Genomic DNA, 25,888 nt, shown 5'->3' on the forward strand with positions numbered 1-25,888 from the left:
GGCTTGTAGCGGAGCATGTTCATGTTGAAAATATAAATTTATGACTATCAGTGAAGAGAATTTCCCAGAGATGCATAAAGCTCCTTGTTCAATAAGTTCCCCTTTAGATCTTGGTCCAAAGAAAGCCTCCCATACTGTCCATCATTTTCCTTTATCTCTATCATTCGTTCCTTAGTCTCATGTCATCCAAATGACCAGTACTCTTCCATCTACCCCAGTCATGGCAGACCAACAAGCACCCACAAAGATGGAAAGAATCATAGCTACTAGGTATGGACCCCTGGTCTTGCCTATTCCTTTGAATGCCATGCCTGTAGGAGAATATCAGAAATACATGCCTAAGTTCACTGGTATAAAGGGAGTAATAGCTGAAGAACACCTTGCATCTTTTTATAGTTATGCTGATAACCTAGATATCAGTGAGGATGATGCGTGGATGAGAGTATTTGTCCAAAACCTTGATGGAGAGGCTAGAAAGTGGTTTAGACAACTGGCCCCTAGATCTATAGCAGACATCGAAGCATTATATGATGTATTTTTGAATCATTGGGGAGATAAAAGAGACTTGCTATATTACCATACTAAGTTTGGAAATATCAAGAGGGAAAATGGGGAGTCATTGTCTGATTTTAATAAAAGATTCAATCGTATGTATAGTAAGATACCAACTGAAATAAAGCCTACCCCCACCTCTGCCAAACTCACCTATGCCAATGCTTTTGACTCGGATTTCTACCTGTTATTGAGAGAAAGAAGATGTGCCACTCTAGTCAAAATGCAAGATGCAGCTTTAGAGGTAGAATCTAATATCATGGCTATAGGGAAACTCAAAGGCCATGTTGATAGAAGGAGGCAGAGAGGTGAGGCTTCTTCTTCCTCTGCTTCATCTTCATAACCTAAATTAGACAAAATGACTAAAATGATAGACTCATTGGCTGCTGAAATATCTAAGCTGAAGGTTGAGTAGAGCTTTAGAAAAGCGAGGCTTCCAAACACGTTTGCTTCAAGGAATCCAAATTCATTCAGAAGAGCAAATGAAAAATTACAGATCATTTAGAGGGGTAAAGAAGCTGGTGAAGAACAAAGGTTTAAGGCTCCTTTCCAAAACATAGTCATGGAGGAGGAGCAATTTGAAGAAGAAGATGAAATTCATTCCATGGAAGATAAGGGAAGTGATGCCTTTTTGACATTGGTTGCCTATGAAGAATCATTACTCTAGGACCAAACCAGTCAAGAGTGGGACAGAGAAGCTATTCTATAGACTGATGAACATCAAAGATACAACCTAAGGTCAAGAACAAGTAATGTCAAAGAGAATCTTTCCCAAAGAATTGTTTTCCCCATAGAGCATCAGACCATCAAATAGAAAAGACAAGCAGCTGACCCAATTATCCTCAAGGCACGAGCTCAAGAGGTAAGAGGTCCTGACAAGTCCCCTTCCCCTTTCAGTTTTGAATCAGAAGTCCAGAAGTTAAAAATATCCATACCTCTGATAGAACCTGTAAAGAGTGAAGCCTTTAGAAAGCCCATCCTTAATGCTCTTGAGCTGAAAACCACACAATCCTCCACTGACTATGTAAATTTACAAGATGACAAACCTGCAACTGTGCTTAGCCCAATTACTGATCCTGCTGATGAAATTTCTCCATAATTTTATGTCTCATTGACCATTCATGACAAAACCCTCCACAACTTCCTGCTGGACATAGGGGCTAGCCATAATATGATGCCCAAAACTATCATGGAAGAGTTAGGCCTTGATATCAATAGACCATATCATGATTTATTCTCATTTGATTCAAGGAAGGTGAAGTGTCTGGGGTTGATCAAAGATTTAGCTATCAACCTAACTCAGCTGCCCATGAAGAGCATGATGATGGATATTGTGGTAGCGGATGTTCCCCCTAAGTTTGGCATGCTGCTATCCAGAGGGTGGATTAAGAGACTAGGTGGGACATTACAAAATGACTTATCTTATGCCACTGTCGCAGTATTTGGAGGAGAAATTAGAATACTATACAGGGAAGCCCAGCTAGCTTATATCATCAATGATGAGAAGAACCCCTCTAATCATCCTATTTATGCGGTGGACACTGAATTTGAGGCATGCATTCTCCAAATGGAAGAATCTCAAAAGGCCACAACACAGAGTAGGAAACCAGTGGGCCAGGCTATGGAAGAAGAAGGGACACAAGCTTGGGATATGTTCTTTGATGGAGCTTTCTCAAGGGAAACTGCCAAAGCAGGAGTGGTGTTGGTATCCTAGCCTAATAATGTCCAGCATTGGAAAGTCTTTGAGGATTATGATGAGGTAAATAGGTTTCTACAAGTCATTAATGAATTCTCTGAAATGAACATTGACCAAGAGAATGAAAACTTGGAGGAAAATCCCTAGCCCCAGCTTAGAAACAAAATTGGCAAAGACAACATTGTGCAACTGCCTAGCAATCATATGCCTAGAGGACTAGTGCCACTAGAGAAGCTGTTTGACCAAAATGATGTGCCTTATAAAGCTGCCCAAAAAGAAGATCAATCTGCAGTCCATAGGCATAATATAGGGAGTCCAGAGCATCCAAGATATATAAATCTGTCCACCCATCTATCTGTTGCCCAAAGTTCAGAGTACTGCAATTTAATGAAGCAATTTGCTGATGTTTTTTCTTGGGAATATAGTGACCTGAAAACTTATGACAAAAATATCATCCAGCATAAAATTCCCTTAGAGAAAGACACCATCCCTTTTAAGCAGAAACTGAGGCCCATAAATCCTTTGCTCCTCCCTCTGATTGAAAAAGAAATCAAGAAGTTGTTGGCTGCCAAAATCATAGTCCCCCTGAGATATTCAAAGTGGGTAGCCAATTTGGTTGTGGTGAGGAAGAAGAGTGGAGAAATCAGGCTCTATGTTGATTTCAGAAACTTGAACAAGTGTTCCAAAAAGGATAATTATCCTTTGCCTAAGATGGAGCATTTGCTGCAGAAGGTCTCAAGAGCCAAAGTGATGTCTTTCCTGGATGGATTTTCAAGGTATAACCAGGTTGTTGTACATCCAGATGACCAAGAAAATACTTCATTCACCACTCGTTGGGGCACTTTTATGTATTCCAAGATGCCTTTTGCATTTATAAATGTTGGAGCCACCTTTTAGAGAGCTATGGATATAGCATTTGTCAGAGAGAAGGATAAGTTTGTCCTTATCTACCTAGATGATATAACAGTATACTCCAGCAGCCATCAAGATCATTTGTAACATTTGAAGAAAGTATTTATAAAGTGCAGAAGATTTTGGATTTCAGTCAATCCCTAAAAGTCACAGTTTGCTTTGGAAGAGGGCAAACTCATTGGACACATTATTTTTGTTGTAGGTGTCAAAATTGACCCAGAGAGAGTGAAAGCAATACAGATGTTGTATGTACCAAGATCAAAAAAGGACATCCAATCCTTTCTAGGCAAAATAAACTTTGTAAGGAGGTTTATTCCAAATTTCACAAAATTAGTAAAGCACATCACCTCCATGTTGAAAAAGGGTTCAGAAATTAAATGGACTGAGGCAGCAAGAAGATATTTTGAAGCCATTAAAAGGGCTATTATGGAAGCTCCCACTTTAATCAGCCCAGACTACAGCAAGAAGTTCCATATCTTTTCATTTGCTTCAGGTGACACCCTTGCAACAATTTTATTGCAAGCAAATGATGAAGTTTTAGATCATCCAGTGGCATACTTCAGCAAAACATTAAGGGATGCTAAGCTGAGGTATGATGTCATTGAAATATAGGCATATGCTCTTATCAAATCTTTGAAATCTTTTAGAATATACATTCTGCATTCCAAGGTAATTGCATATGTGCCCTCTGCTTCAGTAAAAGATGTCCTAACGTAGCCATATGTTAATGGAAGAAGGGAAAAATGGATTGCAAAGCTTATCGAATTCAACATAGAATTAAAGCCCACCAAGCTTGTCAGAGGTCAAGTCCTTGCCAGACTAATGGCAGAAGAAAATTGCAGGATGTTGGACATAAATTGGATAAGCGTAATTTCAGAAGATGGAAAAACAGAAGAAATGGTTAGACCAGGGCAAAACCAGTCATTGGCAGAAAATATAGCTTCTTGTGAATGGTACTCTACAATAGCCCAATTCTTGCTGAAGTTAGAAGTCCCTCCAGGCCCTAGTTCAAGCCAAGCTTGAACTATCAAGCTCAGGGCAGCCAAATATTGCATTCATGAAAACCTGCTCTACTAGAGAGACCCCTCTGGAATTCTTTTGATGTGTCTAGATAGAGAAAAATCCCTGGGGGTCATGCATCAGTTTCATTCCAACATATGTGGAGGACACCACTATTGGAAAACTACAGCCCACAAGATCCTCGGAGCTGGGTATTATTGGCCCACCTTATTTTTTGATGTATTTTCATTTGTTAAATCTTGTGACAAGTGCCAAAGATTTGAAGGAAAATAGTAGTTGAAGTCCCTGCCCCTGAAGCTAATACGTGCTAGTGGCCCTTTCCAGCAATGGGGTTTGGATTTCATAGGAGAAATTAACCCACATTCTAGTGGCTAGCACAGATGGATCTTAGTAGCCGCTGACTACTTCACTAAATGGATTGAGGCCATCCCTACAAGGAAGGCTGATCACCATGTGGTCATGAAATTCTTGACAGAAAATATCTTCACCAGGTTTGGCTGCCCTCATAAATTAGTTACAGACAATGCAACATAATTCAAGGAAAAAGAGTTGGTGGACATGTGTGACTCAATGGGCATTAAATTGGTACATTCCACCTCATATTACCCTCAAGGCAATGGTCTAGCAGAATCTTCTAACAAGAGCCTGATAAGGATAATAAAAAATCTCTTGGAAGACAACAAAAAGAACTGGGATTCCACATTGAAATATGCATTGTGAGTTGACAGAGTGACTACCAAGAGATCCATAGGGAATTCTCCATTCAAGCCGGTATATGGCACTGAGGTTGTATTCCCAATTCAGTTAACCCTCCTGTGGCAAAATTCTTGCAGGAAGAACAAAATGAAGAAAATGATATGGCGAAGAGGATCAGTGACTTAGCAGAAGTGCATCAAATCAGAGAACAGCTAGTCGAAAGGTCCACAACACATCAGAGGAGAATCAAGGAAGCCTTTGACAGAAAGGTAAAGATAGATACTTTTCAAGTTGGGGACTTGGTTCTTAAATGGGATGCACTCAAGGAGAAGAAAGGCAACCATGGGAAGTTCGATGCTCTATGGACTAGGCCTTTTATCATTTCTCAGATCCAGGGGAACAATACTTTCATGTTGCAAAGCATGGAAGCAGAGACAGTTTTTGATGGCCCAGTTAATGGGCGATTTCTGAAAGATTATGTCATTTAAGGTCTTTTGGCCTTAATGTTGTAAATATGTTGTTTTATCAGTTTTAGTGTAGGCCTAATTAGACTCCATGCCCAATGGAACACTAGGAAATTTTTCTGACCTGGCTTTTGTGGGAAAGGCAATGATCTGCAGTTCTTGAGACCTCACAGGGAGGATCTCATCCCCAGAAGGAGCCAGTGTTAGCTCTGCCTATATAACTATAGTTTTGAAGGACATAGATAAGCTTGGTTGTGTTGGTTATGCTAAAAGGAGGCACATAATGGTCATTTTCACCTCTTTCCTTTACCCCGCTCGTCCTCCCTTCATCTCTGCTTCCTCTATTTTTTCTTTTAAAAAGCACAAAACCCCTTTTCCTTAAGCCTTTAGTGCAAAGGCTTGGACCAGCCATAAAATCATAGCCATGTGACTTCGTGCCTTTATAAAATCATCGCCTTTAACCCCCGTCGCTGATTTTCCCCACTAAATCTAACAGCTCCCATTGCACCCGATAAAGCAACCTGCACGACCATTTCTTGACCGTCCAATCATCCCCACCGAGATTTGACGGCATTCGCTCTCCCCGTGCCCCCAACTCACCCGAATGTTAGCATGCGATGAGAGTGGTTTTTCTCTCTCATCCGCCGCTACATGTCAGCCTCTGAGTGGGATCACACACCCTTGTCCATTTACCGCTTTACACTCAAAGCAGTGTGATCATTACTGTTTACCGCCTAACCTATCTGCCCACCTGTTTAACTACCTCACAGATTCACCACCCGATCACCGTTAGATCTAGCCGCCCTAGATCTAACGGCCCAAAATCAATCCGCTCCCACCTCATCCTCTAACTCCCACAGAGCCATCTCTGCCGTCTGTTCCCTTGATCTGATGACCATTATCTCCTCTCATCTAACTCATTGATTCACCCATGCACCCCATGTCCTTTGACCACTTTGTTTGTCCGAAGGAAGAAGTTGACTGGCTTGCCATTACCAGTCACTGACAAATCTCAACAACCATGTTTAACTAGTAGTATGGCTAAGGGAAAAAAAAGGACATGCATGACCCTGTAGCAGCATTTATCAGATATGGAAACTCGCTGATATGAACACTCCAACTGCCTAAGAGGACAGCACAACACCTGAGAAGATATAATTTGCCCACTACAGCAAGCAAACACAGTTAGGGACTCCATCAGGTAGTTAAATGTAGTTGGTGGTCAATTATGACCCTTCCATACCTAAATGGCTCAAGTGCCCTGTAATGTAAAATCTATAAATACCAAGAAACAAAATGTAATCAGGGTTGATGGTTGATGTTTTGATGTAAGGTTCAACTTCTTGAGACTATGGATATTTTGCCACTTGTAGCGTCTCGTCTTCATTTTCAGCTAATACAAGCTTCTTTTTCTATTAACTGCTCACTTTCCATTTCCTCTCTATTCTAAGCTGTGCCTGATATGCTGTATTCTTAGTCTTTAAGGTTTAGCACTAGAAATCTGTCATCCTATCTATGTGTTAGATTGTTAAATGTATCATTGAATAAGTTACCTAGGTTTCTTTCTATCTAGTGGCAGAGAGCTGTCATCCTGTCTGTGCATTAGTAGAATAGATTTACAAGTTTCTTACTGGTTGCAGCCGGCCATCACAAGGTCTTGTGCATCTGTTGGTGTGGTCAATATTCTCCATATTCACCTTATCTCTGAACTGTGAGTAGCTGGTGGTCTAAAGCCTTGTAGTCTGGGTTTGTTCATGCATGTCTGGAGTGAAACAAAGTAGAAGTGGTTATCTGGCTTGAACAAGCATCATTCCTTCCATTCATCCATTGCAACAATAAGTTGAATTTATATGTTACCAGGCATCTCTTAGCTACAACCTAAGAGAGTTTCATGGAGTTCTAACAGTTAAAATAACTGTTTAATCTATGCACATATGCTTATGTTATGAATTTATGTGAATCTGAGTCCATTCTAAGTGCGCAAACTGGTTAAATTTGATAAAAGTTTGCTTAAAGACCACAATAAGTAGATTTAATACATAAGCAATGAAATAATAAGTAATAATGATTATTCCGAGTCAAATCAGTGTGAAACAAAGAAGCGCGAAGCAGCAAGATGGCACACGAACCTTCCAGACCACATATAGACATCCCAAGGGTGTGGAAACCTGGTTCCAACACCCTCCCCTGCTACCTCGGTTGAGACCTCAGTCCATGCTCCATGGGTTGTTGCTGAAAGGGCTGTTAGCTGCGGGATTTGTTTGGCTAAATAATTTTTCCGAACCTGGGTCAGGCCCATATAAGCCAACAAATGGTTCCATTGCTGGGACCAAGATCTGCCTAAGGGGTGTCTAATGTTGGAACACTGGAACCCTACAAAGAAAGAGATTGATGAGTGGTGGGATTTGAAACTCCACGAGTTCGCAGTTCAGGAAAACATAAATCCGTTGATATCGGAGGAAGATTGGTTGGACAACTATATATACACAGATACTCACGAAGTCTTCTTCGCAACATTTCTAGTATAACTGTATGAGTGGATTGTAGGGTTAGCTAATAGTGTGGGAAGGTGCAGATTAGATCAGCGTATTATGTGGACTCCGGAACTCGTCCGTTGGCTAGAAGTCACCGAAGATAAAATATCATGTTCCGTAGATCATTGGCTAGATCGAGTGATAGGAGGATTTATCACTGAGTTCGTGATAGATACAACTATTAGCTGTAGTGAAGCAGAAAGGCGATTTCTTCAAGGACTGTGGCGTAAGTACATCAAATCATTGAATACTTAGATTAAGATTTTGTTGTTTGAAAAACATATTATGCAGGTTTATTGATTTCAGGAGTAATGCGGAGTGGAAGAGGTTACCATGGAATGAGAGGGGTAGAAAACAGTCCTTTGGCTTCTATTTCATGGGAAAGCGAGGAGGAGCTTGCGAGGTTTTCACCAAGAAGTGCAGTCAGGTTGATCAGGGAGCGCTTCCCACTAATACGACCTCCTTCCATGCCACCACCCACTTCACCTATATCAAATCCGTCCACTCCACCAACCCCACCTCCAACCCCACCCCCACCAAAATTTGGGATGGAGAGCACAGTCCAGCTACAAACATTTAAGGGTGTAGGAAATGAGGAACAGGGCCAGTTCTGGTTTGTGATAAAGTCTGTATGGGATGCTCAGGGCATCATAGATGATAACATCAAGAAGGCTATGTTAGTTAGCGTGCTGCAGGACTGCGCATTGACCTGGTACATGAAATATTCAAGTGATCATCCAAATGAAGGAATAGTAGCAATCCAGGAGGCGCTAAACAAGGAATTTGGGTGACCAAAGTTAGAAGCACAGTCGGTTATTGGGTTCAAGGAAATTGTAATGTTGCCTGGTGAAACCCCATGGGATTTGGATCAAAGGTTGAAAAGCACCATCTGCGAGGCCAATATGACACTGTAGGATGCACAGCACCATGCTTGGTTTGTTGCATCATTAACACCATATCTGAGATTGACTCTGTCACAACAAAAGATCTCAACCCAAGCTAAAGCATTGGAGGCAGCAATTCGGCTGCACAAAACCCCAATACAGGATCCAGGGTTGGGAGTACAACAAATCCAAGCGCAAATACAAAACTTATGTGTAGAGATGTGAAGCTTGAAACAAGGCCAGGCACCTAGGATGGAGATATCGGAAGAAGTGTGGTGTATCAAATGTAAGGGACAGGGCCACAATAAGGACCATTATCCGATCTTCATGAACTATGTGGCAGGAGGGGGGCCAATAGCATTGCGACCAGAGGTACAAGTTGGGCCAAGCATGGCACCCGTAATCTGGTGCGCAATCTGTCAGGTGGGAGGAAAGGATGCCATGGACAATTGTCACCTACTACCAAGCTTAAGATAACCCCTTCCTCAACAATTATTTTGTAACTTCTGCAGAATGGTGGGCCACGATGAAAGAAATTGCCGTAGTTACGAAATGTTGATGGATCGAACACCTGCTTATAGGATGCACATGGAGGCACACAGACAGGATCCCACCACACTGCTCGTGCAGGGAGGATACCAAGGACGTAGACAAGGCTATGGGGGGATGGGACTTGGACAGGGTCGACAACAATTAATTTTCTATAATTGTGGAGGGCCGAGGCATTACGTACGGGATTGCACGAACCCAACCAAAGCCTGTTGTCCTTACTGTTACCAATTTGACCACGAAGTAGTCGATTGCCCCACGGTGATTTCTCAAATGTGGGAAAAGGGGGTGCTTCTGGCTAACTCCACTTAGAACATCCAAATGATGAAGTCTAAACCCCGCACGGAGGATCCTAACATAAATATGATGCTCCGAAGTGGTGCCACCATTGGAGAAGATAAGGTGAATCAGCCCGAGGCGGATGCCTGGGTCCGTAAGGCCCCCCCCAAAACAACCAAACTTTGACTTGGAGCATGTCAAGGAAACCTTTATAGAAGCCAAGAAGAACTTCGCGGAAGCTTCTACATCAAACAGTAAGGATGAATTGGGATCAGAGAAGGATACTTCTATGCTAACCAGTAAGGATGCACGGGAGCGAACGAACCATGAATGGTCCGAAAAGTAGGAAAACGTGCTTTGCGCACTAGGCGGGAAATACGACTGACTGTCGAGATCGGAGACTATGAGATGGACCAGGTCATTTTAGATTTGGGGTCCGACGTGAATGTTCTACCAAAGCAGACTTGGGAACGCATGGGCAAGCCTCCACTACAATGGTCACCAATTCAATTATGGATGGCTAACCAACAAAAGATTCTGCCCATGGGAAGACTACACGGGGTTACAGTAGACATTGATGGTGCCAACACCCAAATCGATTTTGAGGTTATCGAAATCATGGATGATGGTAACCCATATCCTGCACTATTAGGGATAGACTAGGCAATGGATGTGAATGGAGTCATCAACCTCAAGAAACGAAAAATGATATTCGAAAAGAAATCTCTCCGCGTAGTGGTCCCATTGGATCCAGTGGAAGGGGCGTGATATACCAAGCTCATGCATGATGAAGACAATGATGGTGAATTGGACTGTATCTACCAGATTAAAGCGCAAGATCAAGACCAGGTAAATCCAACAATGGATGGTAGACTCTCATGGGACAGTGATAGCTCTTGTACGTTGGACTTATATGAAGAGATTAAACGATGGCAGAACTGGCTGCATAAAGTAACCACACTCAATTGTAATACGATGGTTACAATAGGGGTAGAGGAATAGCCGGAAGTATTCGCGAAGGCATCCTACACAACCGCTACTTTAGAAAAGGGTGTGGCTCCGAAGATGGAAAGGAAATGGTGTAGATGTAGAAGGCAGGCACGTGCACGAACGGAAGAGCAGAACGAAGTAAGCACTCCTCGCCAACATAGGCTACAAGTGTATAAGGTGTGGGCATCCAACCAGATTAGAATTAGTAGCCCAAAGCCACCCCAACGGACCGGTGCACCAGTGGCTGGCGCTAAGGTTAGCAGGGGATTAGAGAAGTTGCAGATATCACGGGTTCGCTGGGCCTGTAATAGATGACAGAAGGAAGCTCAAAAAAGACAGAGTAGCCACCGGCCTCATAAAATGTGGTTATGGCCAAGGAAGCAAAGTGCGCTAAGAAGGAACAGATCTAGCAGAGTAGCCCAGGAATGAGCTGCGACCCTACTATAATGGTTGTGCCTGTGCTCATGAAAGAACATAACCCCCCAACTGGCTACCCAGATGCTTGAGAGGTGCTCAAAGCTCGAGTTAACAGGGAAGCTCTGAACTCACACTTGAGGTGCAAGCACCTGACTAGCAGTAGAAACTACAGTCTCAACGCCTTGAGAAGTTGAAATAAGGTGTGGAACTATAAACCAGTCTGTGGAAAATCAGCGTGGAAAACAGATTCTTTACCAAGTCAGGCAGTCCATAAGATCACAGCTGCACCCTATGGATGGTGCTACCATGAGGAAAGTCAAAATATGACCATTAGCAACATTGGTCCTGACAAGAAGGTCAGCTTACGTCAGAGACGAGTGGGCGGAAGGACATCAAGACGAAAGTTTCGGATGAGATACACAAAGATCTGCCAAATGAATTCCACTAATAAACTGAAAATGGAGGGAAGTGATTTTTTCAAATCTCATAGTTTGTGGCCAGCACTAGACTATTGGCGCTTTGAACCCGCAAAAAGCAATGAGTACGCAGTTATCAGGCACCCCATGAGTACCTTGGCAAGAACCCAAGCACGGGTCGTAGAGGAAATGCAAGTGAATCAATAAGAGCTCGAGGACACGACTCAGGTTCCTAATGTTCCTAAGTCTCCACGTACCCCACAACCCAGGAAGAACAAGCAGAAGGTAGAAACAGTCTGGGCCTCACCAAGATTCAACAAATGATTGGTAGTTGACAAAGGCAAAGTAGTCACCACCAAATCCACTAAGGAGGACAATGACCTGCAAGCCTTGATTGATTAGATTGACGCACAGGTGGAGGAAGAAGAAGTTGTGTTCCAACTTCCATCATTACCCCCATATCTTTCTCCGTGGATCAGGATGACCAAGATACCGAAAGACGTGGACGCTACAAAGACTACGCTCTATCGTCCGCTTCTTCCGGATGACATAATGTTCGAAGGGTTGCCGATGGGGTGTGTTCCAAGCATCAAATTCAAAGATTGGGACCTTGCAAATAAAGACAAGTTCCCCGAACTGGCCAAAGACAAGTTGTTGCCACAGAAGTGGTTACTAGGTATGGATAGGGCGCGACAACTAAATCTCATGTGGATACCTCACTATCACCACACGACCATCACCATATTTGTGATCCGACAGTTGTTCTCATACATGATGGATATCTATAGTTGGAAGAGCCGATCCCAATTACAACCAACCTAATCCACTGAATTATGCACCTACCACTTAAAGGGAATAACCCCATAGATATAGCAGGAACAAGTAGTGAGGGAGGCATTGCCAAAACAGTGAAGGCGAAATACCATCTGGATAAAGGAAAGCGGGGGCATGTCATAGCAAGCATCAGTGACCGCACAGTCCGAGTCGCCACTCAGCTACTAGCTGGTAAACTCATGAGAAAATGTCACGCAGATGAGGTGCTAGCCCTGGTCATTGCATTGGCAGGGCAGTGCGTCGAGGGGGTTCAGTTCAATTGGGCACAATTTTTAGGCGATGAATTTCTGACCAATTGTCAAGAAGCACAAGACAAAGGTAAGACATTTCATTATGCATGGTTGCTTTTATCAATCCTTCTAGTTACATGTGAATTGCCGTAGGAGAGAAAGTTTCCCAGCCTTGATGATAGCCTACCCAAAGCCATGTGGTATATTTTGCTCTGGGCTACAAAGGATGCAGCCAGGGTTTCCGTGATCTGGGAATTTTGGACCTCCATTGAAGGAAATATATGGACATGGATTAATCAAAGACCGCGCATGTCCTCCACAATCTACAATAATTTTCAAAGCATGGCCAAGTTCAAAGTAGACATGCATCACATGTATATCTTCGCATGAAAGGATCCAGAGCGCTCATGGGTCACACTTCCATTCATCACAACAAATGATGCCATTTACGTGGTATTAGTAGCATGGCCTCTGGAATGGCACGCCCTAGACAAGGCTGTTCTCGACAGGCTGGCAGTACAACAACAGAAGAAGGAACACCAACAGCGACTCGCTCAACTAGCAGAAAAGACACATTAGGATTAACAAGCCACTTTGCAGTAGCAGGCTACCATGAGCCCGATAGCAGAAGGGAACTAGGAAAATCAGGGAATGGAATTGGAACAGGACCCACAATAGGGAAAGGAGACGCAGGACCACCTCAAGCAGTCACGCACCAAGGAATCACCAGCTGCTCGAAAAAAGTCCAAAACAACAATGGCTCTGGAAAAAGAATTTATGGATAGTAGCCAGCCAGCAAACAATGTTCCCACCAGAGCATTGCCCAAACTAATCGCTGAATATACAACTGTGTTGGAGGAGATCAGAGAGTAGTTTCAAGCATTACAGGAGTGACCCCCAGGCTAGGTCACCCGACAGTGACGAGAAGATACAGCCGCCACCGAGCAGATGGTTAACACGCACACGCCACACACCCTACTGTTGTCAACAAGAGTTGTCCTAGCTATAGCCGCGGGTAACGAATGTAGTTGGGAATTAAATCTAGCCACCTTGTCTAGAGAAGTATTATACCTACTGCAAGAGGGAGTAACTTAGGAGTTTCGAGCCAGGGAAGGCCGTGCTTTCCACATCTTGATAGAGCAGAAGGAAATGTTAGAATAGGTCACTCTCCAGTATGATGACTTGGTTTCACAATACCAAGAAGTAGAACAAGTGGTGATGGAGGCATGTAGCATGGTACTAGAGTTAGCCATCCCTAGGGACCTCCCACTAGCTACCAAGATCCAACACATGGCAGTCGGCTTTCGCACAGCACAAGTAGAGGCCGCAAGAGCCCAGGAGGAACTAATGTTATAGGTTGTAGAGCTCTGTCTCAAGGCTTGGCCACCCACAACCCTAGCCGAATGGGAACATCGCCGCACCGAAATTCTAGTCGGATTGGAAACAATGAGAAGTGTTGTTCACGAATGCTCAGGCCTACTAGATCAGTCTCTTGAGATACTCACATTCCTCCAGGAGGACCCAACCATACAGCAAGTGGAAACCAAGGCGCGCGAGTTACAGCAGGCCTATGACACCGCTCGTGGGGCTACACAGACAGTCACTATCACACAATGGTTTGCCAAAATGAAGGAGGCACAAGTGCTCAAGACTCAAGTTGACACGATGCGGCAATAGGAAGCAGTACTCAAAGAATGTATCCAGCCCTGGCTCAATGAAGCATTTAGTGTATCTACAAATATTGAAGGCAAGGTAGTGCATATGCAAGCAATGTGTGAAACTGAGCAAGCAACTGCAAGGGATAGGGATGCATCAACGGCTGATTTGGAAAAGGTATAGAGGCTCACAGCTAAATTTGTTACAGGGATAGGTGATATGCAGAAGTTGTTGACTGACCTCCACGCAAAGATTCCCAAACCAGTTGAGTGACTCAGGACTAGTCACGATGATTGTGTTGGGCGACTGTTGGGTAGCAGAAGCCCCGTGCAACGGTCATTGGGCACAAAGCACAAAATTTTGGGTAAGGATGGGGTAAAGACTTCGCAGGATACGCGGAGCGTGATAGATAATAAGTAGAGTCAAAGGGTAGTCCACCCAAAAATAATGAAAAAATATATAAGCTGAGTTGGACTGCCCAAGGATCGTGGTCCATGGGAAGGTATAAATAGAGCAGGGCTCTATAGGTAGTAGTAGCTTAGTTTTGGTATGTAATCTTGGATCTGAGGCGTAAGGGGTTTTTGAGGAGAAAAGTCTGAAAGTGTCTGTAATTCCAAGTCGAGAGTAGTGGGGAAGGGATAGAGGCTCTGCAGCTGTGTGCGCAGAGGACTGGAAGAGTCCACAACTCTGTGCGTAGACCCCTGTAGTTGAGTGCGTAGGACGAATTTGGATATATTGGTGATAAAGTGGAAATAAAGATAAGTTGCTTCTATAATTTTGTGTTGAATCTGAATTATCGCGGACCTAGCTTTTTGGTATGGTTAAAATAACTATTTAATCTATGCACATATTCTTATGTTACGAATGTATGTGAATCTGAGTCCATTCTAAGTGCGCAAACTGGTTAAATATGATAAATTTTTGCTTAAAGACCACAATAAGTAGATTGAATACATAAATAGTGCAATAATAAGTAATAAGGATTATTCTAAGTCAGATCTGCATGAAACAAAGCAACGCAAAGCTGCAGGATGGCACACGAACCTTCCAGACCACATCTAGACATCCCAAGGGTGTGGAAACCTAGTTCCAGCACCCTCCCCTGCTACCTCGGGTGAGACCTCAGTCCACCCTCCACGGGTTGTTGCCGAAAGGGCTGGTAGCTACAGGATTTGTTTGGCTAAGTAATTTTTCTGAACCTGGGTCAAGTCCATATAAGCTAACAGATGGTAAGGTATCGAAGTCCTGTGCTTGGTTCTATGATGTGTGAGCAGGTCCTCAATCAAATTGGAAGTAAATTGACTACCTTGATTTGTGACCAATTCTCTTAGATACCCGAACTTGTAGAATGCATTCTCTCTCAAAAATTCAACTACTTTTTCCTCTATTGTTGCTTTGATTGCTTTTGTCTCTACCCACTTTGTTAGGTAATCGGTGCACAAAATGATGTATTTATTCTTCTTTTAAGGAGGGCTAATAGGCCCCTAAACGTCCATGCCCCACTTCTCAGTTGGCTCAAAGGTCACTTGAGGTTGCAGGGGCATCTCATCCTTTGGAGTAGGTTTCCCCATCCTCTGGCACTGATCACACTGGCTAGTATATCTCCTCACATACTGATGAAGAGTGGGCCAGTAGTAGCCTACTTGTAGTATCTTGAAGGCAGTTCTTTTTGCTGCAAAATGACCTCCACAAGGTCCATCATGACAGGTTAGGAGGATGTTAAAGACTTCCTCCTCCCTGACACATCTTCTCAAGATCTGATCTGGGCCAAGTTTGAAGAGATTGCCCCCAATCCAAGTGAAAGGGGTGCTTTTCCTTACTATCTTGCTCTTCTCTTTTGAGGATAGGTGAGGTGGAAACTGTGCTAAAACCAAGTAGTTTGCTATATCAGAAAACCATGGAGAGAGTACTGAGATAGCAAACAGATGTTCATTTGGCATTTGGTCATCCACCATTCCTTCTTCACCTGTAGGCAAATTTACTCTAGACAAAAATTCAACAACAACATTTTCTTTACTAGGCTTATCAATAATGGTCAAATCAAACTGCTGTAGTAAAAGCAACCATCTAATAATGTGAGCATTCACATCTAGTTTTTTCATTAAATGTCTAATTGCAACATGATCATCGTGCACAAAAGTTTGCTAGCCTGTGATATAATTTCTGAATTTGTTTAAAGAATGCACGATAGCTAGGAGTTCCTTCTCGGTCACCGTATAGTTTAACTCTACCTTTGACAAGATTTTGCTTATAAAGTATATGGCATAAGGTAACTTTTCATCAATTTTCCCCAAGGCTGATCTTATTGCTTTGTTTGAGGCATCTATGTGAATGTGGAATGGTAGGGCCCAGTTTGGGCCTTTCAAAATTGGGGCAGTCAAGAGCTTGCTCTTCAAGGTATCTAGGGCTTCTTGACAGTTTTCCAACCATATAAACTCGACATCTTTACCTAAAAGGCCAAACAAATGAGAGGATAGCTTGCTGAAATCTTTAATGAATCTACGGTAATACCCAGCTAAACCTAGGAAACTTCTGACATCTCTCACCTTTTAAGGAGGTGGGACCCTTTGGATGATGGAAATTTTGTTGGGGTCCACTTGCAATCCTTGTTGAGATATTGCATGACCTAGCACGGTCCCTTCAATGATAAAAAATTTACATTTTTCCGAACTAAGGGACAGGTTCATCTCAATACATTTGTCTAGAACTTTTCCTAGATTAGATAAGGCTTCCTGAAAGTCAGAGCCATAAGGAGTAAAGTCATCCATGTATATCTCTACTGCATCATGAACTAATTCAGAGAATATACTCAATACTGCTCTTTGGAAAGTGGCGGGAGCATTACACAAACCAAAAGGAAGGACCCAATATGCAAAGGTACCCCAAGGACAAGTGAAAGTGGTCTTATCTTGGTCTTCCAAGCTGATTTGAATCTGATTGTACCCGCTAAACCCATCTAGGAAAGAGAAAAACTTTTTCCCTGCCAGACTGTATAACACTTGATCTATGAAAGGTAAAGGAAAATGGTCCTTTTTAGTGGCTTTGTTCAATTCCCGATAGTCGACACAGATTCTCCACTTACCATTTTTCTTTGGCACTAGCACCAAAGGAGAGACCCATTCACTATCAGAGATGGGATAGATGAATCTTGCATCAAGCAATTTCTTCAATTCTTCCTTAACAATATCTTTAAGTGTTGGATTCATCCTCGTTTGAGGCTGACTGACTAGCTTCGATTCCTCCTTGACGTATATATGATGAGTACATACTGAAGGGTGCACTCCCTTCATCTCCTTATAACTCCAGGCGAAGGCATCGAGGTGTTTTCTCAGCAAGCTACACAGTTCCTTCTCCTGGGAAGTGGATAGGGATGGATTGATTTTCAAGGTTCTTCCTGGGCCAAACTCTATATTCTTAACATGGAGAGGAGTGGAGTTGGCTGCACAAAGATTAGTTGAGGGGTTGTTTTGGGTTTCTCTTACTATGTCCTCTAATGGTGATACATTGAGGGGTGGATTCTGAATCAGATTTTCAATCATATCATCCTCATATTGCGGTTTTCCCCCCATGGCAATTTCTAATGCACAAAGCAGTGCAGAATAGACTTCATCCGCATCTTCCTCCTCCAACCAGAGAGGCATATCATGTTCTAGCAAGGGTTGGGTAGGAGGATATAGGATTAATTGCTTGGACATATGCCCATTCTTTATGGTCATGTTCCCATATCGACATCTAATGTAGGCATCGGTAGTAGCCAACCAGGGTCTTCACAGAATGAGAGGATATCCAGTGATCTTGGCCTTTGGCTGTAGAACTAAGAAATCAACAGCGTACTCCCAAAAATTAATTGAGACCATCACATCTTCTACAATCCCATCAGGGGTCACCGTAGAGCAGTCTGCAAGTTGTAGCATGGTCGTGGTCTTCCTTAAGGAGCCCTGGAGGTTGATTTTTAGCATTTTGTCCTTTTTCATCATATTAATGGTAGCTCCTAGATCAATCAAGGTGTGTGGGATCATGGTGCCATTGATGTGGACATCGACTACTGGGCTTCTAGGGTCCAGATATTTTGGATAGATGGCCTGCCCCAACATCAGGTCGGATAGTTGCCCTATGACATTGATGGTTGGGGCATCTCTCTTGTGCCTTCCTGGATGCCTAAAGCATTTCTCTTTGATCAACCTATTATAGATAGGCACATCTTTTATGGCTTAGAGAAGTGGTATCTTCACACATAAATGTTTCAATTCTCCTAGGAGTTCGGTTTCTTCTCAGGTAGGCTGGACTGTTACGGATAGTCTCTTAGGAAAGGGTGGATTTGCTTTAGGTTTTCTTTCCTCTTTATCTTCCTCAACCTCCCTAGGTGGAGGCTGGCTATCTGGGAGAACTTTCCCAGATCGCAAGTTAATTTCCTAAATCTCCATGGCATAAGTTAGCCATGATGGTTCCCCACTATACACTTGCTGAGCCTATCTATTATTCGGGTTCAGATTTGGCTGGGTAGGCATTTTGGGTTGCTTTAGTGGTGTAGGAGGTAACATTTGTGGTTGGGAAGGTGGTGGAGGCAAAAGAGCAGGAGGAGAGTTGTATTAGGGCCTTCACCTCCACCCCTGATGAGATGCATTCCACTGAGGCTGTAGCTGAGCATAGGATTGAAATGAATGGGTGGTTGGTTGGGCATGATATGGAGATGTGAAGGACCAAGGAGGAGGTGTGGACCAGGAAGGATGAGCAGGGGGGGCCCCAAGAAGGTATGGAAGTGACTTGGTTGGGGTTGTAGTATGCCTGAGATGTCCCTTACATCCCATGCTGTTATGGTCTCACCTCCTTTGGTTTATGTAATAGAGTTGTTCAGTGACTCCCTCAGCCCCTTGATATATAGCTTTAAGTCTAGGTAAGGAAGGGTAGTTGTCTGTAGAATGATTTTCTTCACGGACTGAACAAAATTCTATAGTGTTCAATGGGCATTCATTCCTAGGGTGCCTCCTAGTCCATCTAGGACAAAAAATGGCCAAAGCCCTCTCTGCTTCATCTTGTTTCCTTTTGATATGCAAGGTATCCATTTGCATGGCAAGAGTCTACAGCATCTCACTCTTGAAGTCTTCCAGCATGTTTCCAATTTCTCCTTTAATGGATGAGCTAGAGGAAGAGGTACTGGATATGGGTTGACTCCCCCTACCTTTCTCTATACCTGCTCTAGAATGGTTCCTGAAAACAGTCTTTATGTCCTCATAGGACAGTTGGTAGTTGTCTCCCTTGGCCAGTAAATGGAGGGTGCCTAAAAGATCTTCTCGAATTCCCCTGAGAAGGACTAGCTTCAGAGACTCAGGGTCAGGTGTACAACTGTCCCTTTTGTAACTGAGCTAGAACCTCTCCTCATAGTCTTCCTAGGACTCATCACTTCCTATAGTCATTTAGAAAATTTCTTCTTTAGTATCTTTTGACCTACAATAGTCTCGATACTTGTTGTTAAAGGCTTGCTGCATCTATGCCCATGTTGTGATGCTATTGCCAGGTAATCCCATGAACTAGCGCAAGGCTGCATCCTTGAGAGTAGAAGGGAACAGTTTCAACTTTTGCACATCTTCTACATAGTCATAGGTTCGACAGTGTTGTAGGGAAAAGTATCCGACTCGGATGACCCTATCCCACTCTAAGGGTGACAGTTCCTTAGCAACAACTGTAAAACAAACTACTTAAGGTTTACTTCTTTATGAAAGCAAAAGAGAATGGAGAAATGCACTAACCGTTGCCTTGCGCTTAATGTCGAATCCAAACTCTTCTCTTTGGCTGCTTGCTCCTAGCTCTTTGTTCTTCTGCTCGCCCAGCTACAATGAGATCCTGCAAAATAACAAAGAAGGAAACTACAAGAGGCATGCAATCATAACTGGTTCATGGATTAGTGTAAACCAAACATGCAATCATCACAATATATTATTGAAACAAGAGCACATAGAAGAACCTCAATAGCTTTTATTAATGAAGAAATAAAGGTTCTGAGAGTATTACAACCATTGAAGGCTCCAACCCAGCAACACCTCCCAGCAGAAAGAATTGCTCTTCTTCACCTCTCTCAAACAATCACCCAATAACTCAATAGTGAAACCAACAGCATATCATTACTTTGCACAAAATTCCAGCCTCCTGAGCTCATAGGAGAGAGCTCAATATATAGATGAATTGAGAAAGGATGAGTCAGCTTGCAACTGATGTGTAGCTGCCTTGTGTCCTCTCTCTCTTCAGTTAATCTTTAGTTGATCTTCAGTTCTTGAGTCCACTTGGAGAACTTTGCTTCCACTTGGAGAAACAGAGCCTTTGACTCATCACAAGGCGAAATCCCTGATCCAAGTGTCATTTTTGGAAGATTCCAGAGCAATGACTCAGTGTGCCACATGTCCAAACTCGCTCAACGCAGGTGGCCTTTGTTCTACCTGCTTTGCAACGCAGGTACACCATGGAGGAGTTGTGTTTCAGCACAGAAGCCTAGTGGAGCACCTGCTTTGATTTCAGGATTGCTTGTTTTTGAGTATTTTCAGGTGGAGAACTGATCTGAAAGCTGTTGGTTTGCTGACCTTGTTCCTCTAGGGGTAGGAACATCATGTTTAGGGAACTTTGGATCCCTTGGATTATTGACAACTCATACCTGTTGCTGTAAGGCACAAAATTGTCTATAACAGATGCCCCCTAAAGTATGAGGTCGTTTATCGGGTGAAATGCTTTATTGAGAGGATCCGAAGTTCATTCGATCTGCTGAGAAGTGTCCTGTAATAAGATACAATACAATACATTATTTTTCATACATTTTCATGATCTAACTGAGGCGGGCATTCCCATGCTCAGCTTTATAAATACATTTTGGTACATAGAACAGACGATCGTCTGATTGTAGACTGATAATTCTCTGCTGAAATTATCATCCTTTGAGAAGGATGATCATCTGCTGCAATGATGTACATATCAAATGTCTTTATATCCTGAATATATATCGCAGCCCGGATGGATGAAACTAGATCCGGGGTCTTCAATCTCTTCCGATCTTCACTCGATGTACAAGTCGATCCACGTGAGAATTTCTTGACGTCGAACATGGAAAGACATCGCTTGATTACCGGTCAATGATGTAAACCGTTAACAAGCACGAGAGGAATCACCGATAAGGATGATGACCCTCAAGGTACGGCAGTACAATTCACATGGTGGGAATAAAGGACTTGGCGTCGACCACTATGCAAAATCCTCTGGTCGAAGGTCATTGATGTATACCTGTCGCCGGAAGTGAGAAACTTGCCATTGAGGCATGCAAGCTTCAAAGTACTGAAGGGGTTGTTCCTAGATCAACTCCTTGGATAATGAGCTGATGTCGACAAGGAGCGATCCGTCAAAGGAGGGCCTTAATGAATCCCACATCAGTGACACGGAACGGAGCTAGTGATTGTGATGAGGTGAAAACAAACTGTGATGTATGATTCAGGGTGGCGGTCATGAAGTGGATGAAGGATAATGTATGGCAGTGGGTGGGACACGGTTGACTCTTTGCAGAACCACATCTCTTGAACATATAACGACACTGATGTGATGGATCGGTAGCATTACCCCAATTGTGGATGGTGTGGCGAGGACCATGGTTATGAGACCGGTGAATGAAACAACCCAACCCGATGTGATACAGAGGACAAAGTGTCATGTTCAAGAGCGACTTGCTACCATTAATGCTGTGAGGTTCTCCCAATTTTTTCCCAGTCATTGCTGACCAGTACCTCTTTATTTTTGTCAAGCTTGAGGAGGATAACATATGCTTGTTCTATAACCTGCCCTTCGGGCAAGCCCATCGCTATGTTTTAACGAGCCTAGCGATAGGGAAACTCGTTCTCGTCTAAAGACAAGTTTGTCGCTATTTAATCATTTTAACGAGTCTAACGACAAGGAAAACTCGGTCCTTTTCATTTTTAGAGAGTCTGAAAAGGTACGGAAAGTTAACTCCAAAATTCCTTTTTCGTCTTCTAATCCCTTAAGTCCGAAAAAGTATAAAAAAATACAGAAGGGATGAATTTTCGATTGTTTTAACGAGCCGAACAAAACAAGCGCTCGATCTTTTTGTGCAATAATCCCTCAGGTCCAAAAAGATTAAAATCTAGAGGAGGGATAGCTTTCCGGTCGCTTTAACGAGCTGGAAGGCCAAAACTCGGCAATCTTTTCATATTTTACGAGTCAGTGAAAAGAGCTTAAAGACGACTCGTCTTTCGAGGAACGATTGATTAACAGGGCAGCAGCAGATTCCAGGTACAGGTTGGAATATTCCAATCACGGCAGTGTCACAAGGATGGCTTAGTGAAATCACTCTTCGCAGCTATTCCTCAAAATGGGTAAACAAACATATGGAGATGAACGATTGGCCAAATGAACGGATGGAGGTGAGACTGCAAGAACACGACCAAGGGCTTTAATATGGCTGTCAAAGGTTACATTTACCAAGGTTATTTACCGGTTCATTTTTCTGGGTGAGCTTGAACTCTAGGGGAAGATTGCTCACAACTTATGTTTATTTTTTAACGAGCATGAACTATGCGCTAAAACTGCTCGGATCTTGCGTTTATTTTTTAACGAGCATGAACTGTGTGCTAAAACTGCTCGAACATACCAGTCATAATACAAGAAACGCCTCAGGTGAGGTAGTCATTTTTAAGGAGCTATACCTCACTAGTTACTCCAATTTGGCAAGTTTTGACTTTTGCCCCTCATCCTTTCTTTATGCAAGCTGGAAACGGCTAATCCTACGAGTTTAACAGGTTAGACCTACAGGTTTAAAGGGAGGACCTAAAAATTTAAAAAATAAATAGTCGTCCCGTGCTTGCACTCCAAAAGGTTCGCATGCCCCAAGGTATAAAGTATAATTTCTAGGCTCTTCCTCTTACTTATTATCCGAAAAATGGTTCTGTTCGCTGCCGCAAACTAAACTCTCTTTTCGGCGGTGTCTATCATTAGGTTGCTAAGGATGGTGACTACTTGTTGCAGCAATTTCATCTCTTTCTTTGAAGACTGCCCCTACTTATCCTTCAAAACATATTGTTTTAATGGGTGAGGCTTGACATTCAAAGATGGTGGCTACTTGCTGCCACAAATGGATCTCCTCCTTAGGAGAGCCTACTTTTTTAGACAAAGGGAGACGATCTTTTCACTCACATAACTTTGACAAAAGAATTTTATCCTAGAACAACCCTCTCTTCCTTCTTTCGGACGGGGTACGGACTAGTCATATTCTTCTGCGGAAATCAACTTTATACCCAAGGTTTCCTCTGCCCAAGGCAGGCCAGGGTGCATGCCCCCTGGGTCCCAGTTCTTTCTTTCTGAATTACTCGCATTCATCGGGAAGTAGAACCGGGGGTGGAGGCATTTCTTGAGTGAATAAGCCGTTTAGGGTTGGTATTTGACTATTTGCGATGCGAGATACCGGAAATGAAAGTTGGTCTATGAGCTTGACCATCTTTCCTTCGTGTGGAAAACACATTACTCTAAAGAGTGAGGAGACTATAGCTCCCATGAAATATATATAGTTCCGTCCAAGGAGTAGGTTATAATCCAAGGGTCCTTGGATGACCATGACATTCATATGAACTGTCTTCTTCCTCAATGTAATGGGAACATTGGGGAGGATCCCTAAAGGGCGACTGGTTCCTTTATCAAAACCTGATAGATTTCTCATCTCAGGTAAAAGCACCAGGGAACCCAGTGCTTTCCAATCAATAGAGGAAAGGATACTCACAGATGCCCCTTCATCAATGATGGTTCCAGCCATTACCATTCTATAGATTTGGACAATGATTCTGAATGGTATACTGGCTGGTAACCGGGGTCTGCCTAGTTGATTCCAATCAAAGGATACAATTAGGTTGCTTGGTGGTGGGACCGAATACACGACCGGATACGACCCTGACGATGTTCCTTCCTGCGATAAAGGAATGGGCGCATTGCCCTGATGCTCATCAGAATCTGTGTTGATGAAAAGAATCTGGACGGTGTCATCCTTATTCTCTTCAGTGGGGGTGTCATTTGAAGATGAACCTTCAATGACGGTGTCATTTGAGGATGAAACCTCCGAAGGAAGAACCGGGTCAACTACCGTTTCGACCTTTAGATTTTCGTCTGGTCTGGATTCAGTTGGTTCATTCTCAATGACTGACACTTCAGCTGACCACTTGAGCGGGCCAGCTGGATTTTCAACTATCGAGGGATTAGGCACGAGTTTTTGGTATCCAGGAGGAAGTCGTAACGGTGATACCGGACGATCTTCCAAAACTCTTTTCGCCTCATCTAAGAATGGACATCGGTGGATGGCGTGATCGCCTTCACACAACATACAGGGTGATCTTGGTCTCCCTTTTCGTCCTTCACTCTCGCTAGTTGACGGATTGCAATCAACATGACTACCAGAGGTTGATGCTACCGGATTGTGCAACCTGGGGGACCAGTCCCTTAGTATCCGGGGAATACAAGGACAATCATGGTGGAAGTGGGTCCCTTTGCAAATGACACATGGCGATTTAGGCCCGGTCGGTGCAGTGTGTGGATTTTTGTCAGCTGTCTTTCGCTTGCCCCCAGTCGCCTTCGCCATAGGCCCCTTCTGCTTCTTTTCTTTCTTCTTCTTTTCCTTCTTCTCCATGGGAGGCTGACTTTTGCCGGCTCTACCTTGTGAAGATGAAGGATCAGAGGAAGAATTGTAAGAAGTGGAAGGCTGGTGGGTAGTTCTAGACTGGTCTGACTGTTGATTCGACTGCTCAGGATTAGTGGCGATTTGAACTACATTAGTTGAAAAGAGCCATACAGGTAGGCCAATTGTCAATCCTGGAAGTGACAATGTGGCCATATGAGGCGCACCAACATCTCCCCAAGAGGAGAAGGGATTTGGACTTCCACCAAGGTTACTTCCTTGGTTGGTGGGCTCCATACTTTTCAACTGAAAGATCAACGTGGGAATAAGAGGTGATTATGTTCCGTTTAAAATAAATTTTATTAACGACGCTTTTAGACACAAACTTGCTTTTTCATGTTTTAAGAGTCGAGAAAAAGCTAAAGATGACTCTAGTCCCCTTCGATGTTTTAAGGAGCCCGAAGTGACAAATGCTCGGATGGACTTTTTCAGTTATAGAGTTTGAAAAAGGCCAAAAGAAACTGCTCTGGAGTTCTAGGCAGAGGGTGTGCCAAACTTTTCGCGAAACCACAGAATACGTTTTACGGTACGGGTGGTCGATCTTCGTGAATGCTGTGTTCACTGCATCGCGATCAGTAGGGTGGCCGACACGACTTCCTATGGATAAAGGATAATTGCCTATAGAGGTCTCCCAATATATACGCGACGGTACGTGGGAGCACAAGTCCGTATTAGTGCCACCGACTCTCAGGAGGAATCACCCACCTTCGTAGAGATCGACAGTCACTATGTTTAACGACGCCGGAACACGTCTCTACCTAGACCTCTATTTGTTTGCGTTATGTTACAAAGCGTTGTTATGTAAATTGAATTTATTTTAATGTTGATCTTGCTTAGCAGTTTGTCTTTAAGGATCACCACGAGATGTATGTAACAAATTCCTGAATGCAGTCTAAGATGAGAAGCAAACTTTTCAATCTTTCAACTTTGAAAACCTTAACTACTGAGGGAAAAGAAAGGCAAATCTTTTCACACAGATCATAGAGCACACACTAAATGCAAATTTTTCCTAAATCGTCAAGCAAACAGTCAAATGCAAAATGCACAATGCGTG

The sequence above is a fragment of the Pinus tabuliformis genome, chromosome J, assembly GCF_031772625.1.
Source record: "Pinus tabuliformis cultivar Carrire ecotype Pingquan chromosome J, CPIR1, whole genome shotgun sequence".
NCBI classification, from domain to species: Eukaryota; Viridiplantae; Streptophyta; class Pinopsida; order Pinales; family Pinaceae; genus Pinus; species Pinus tabuliformis.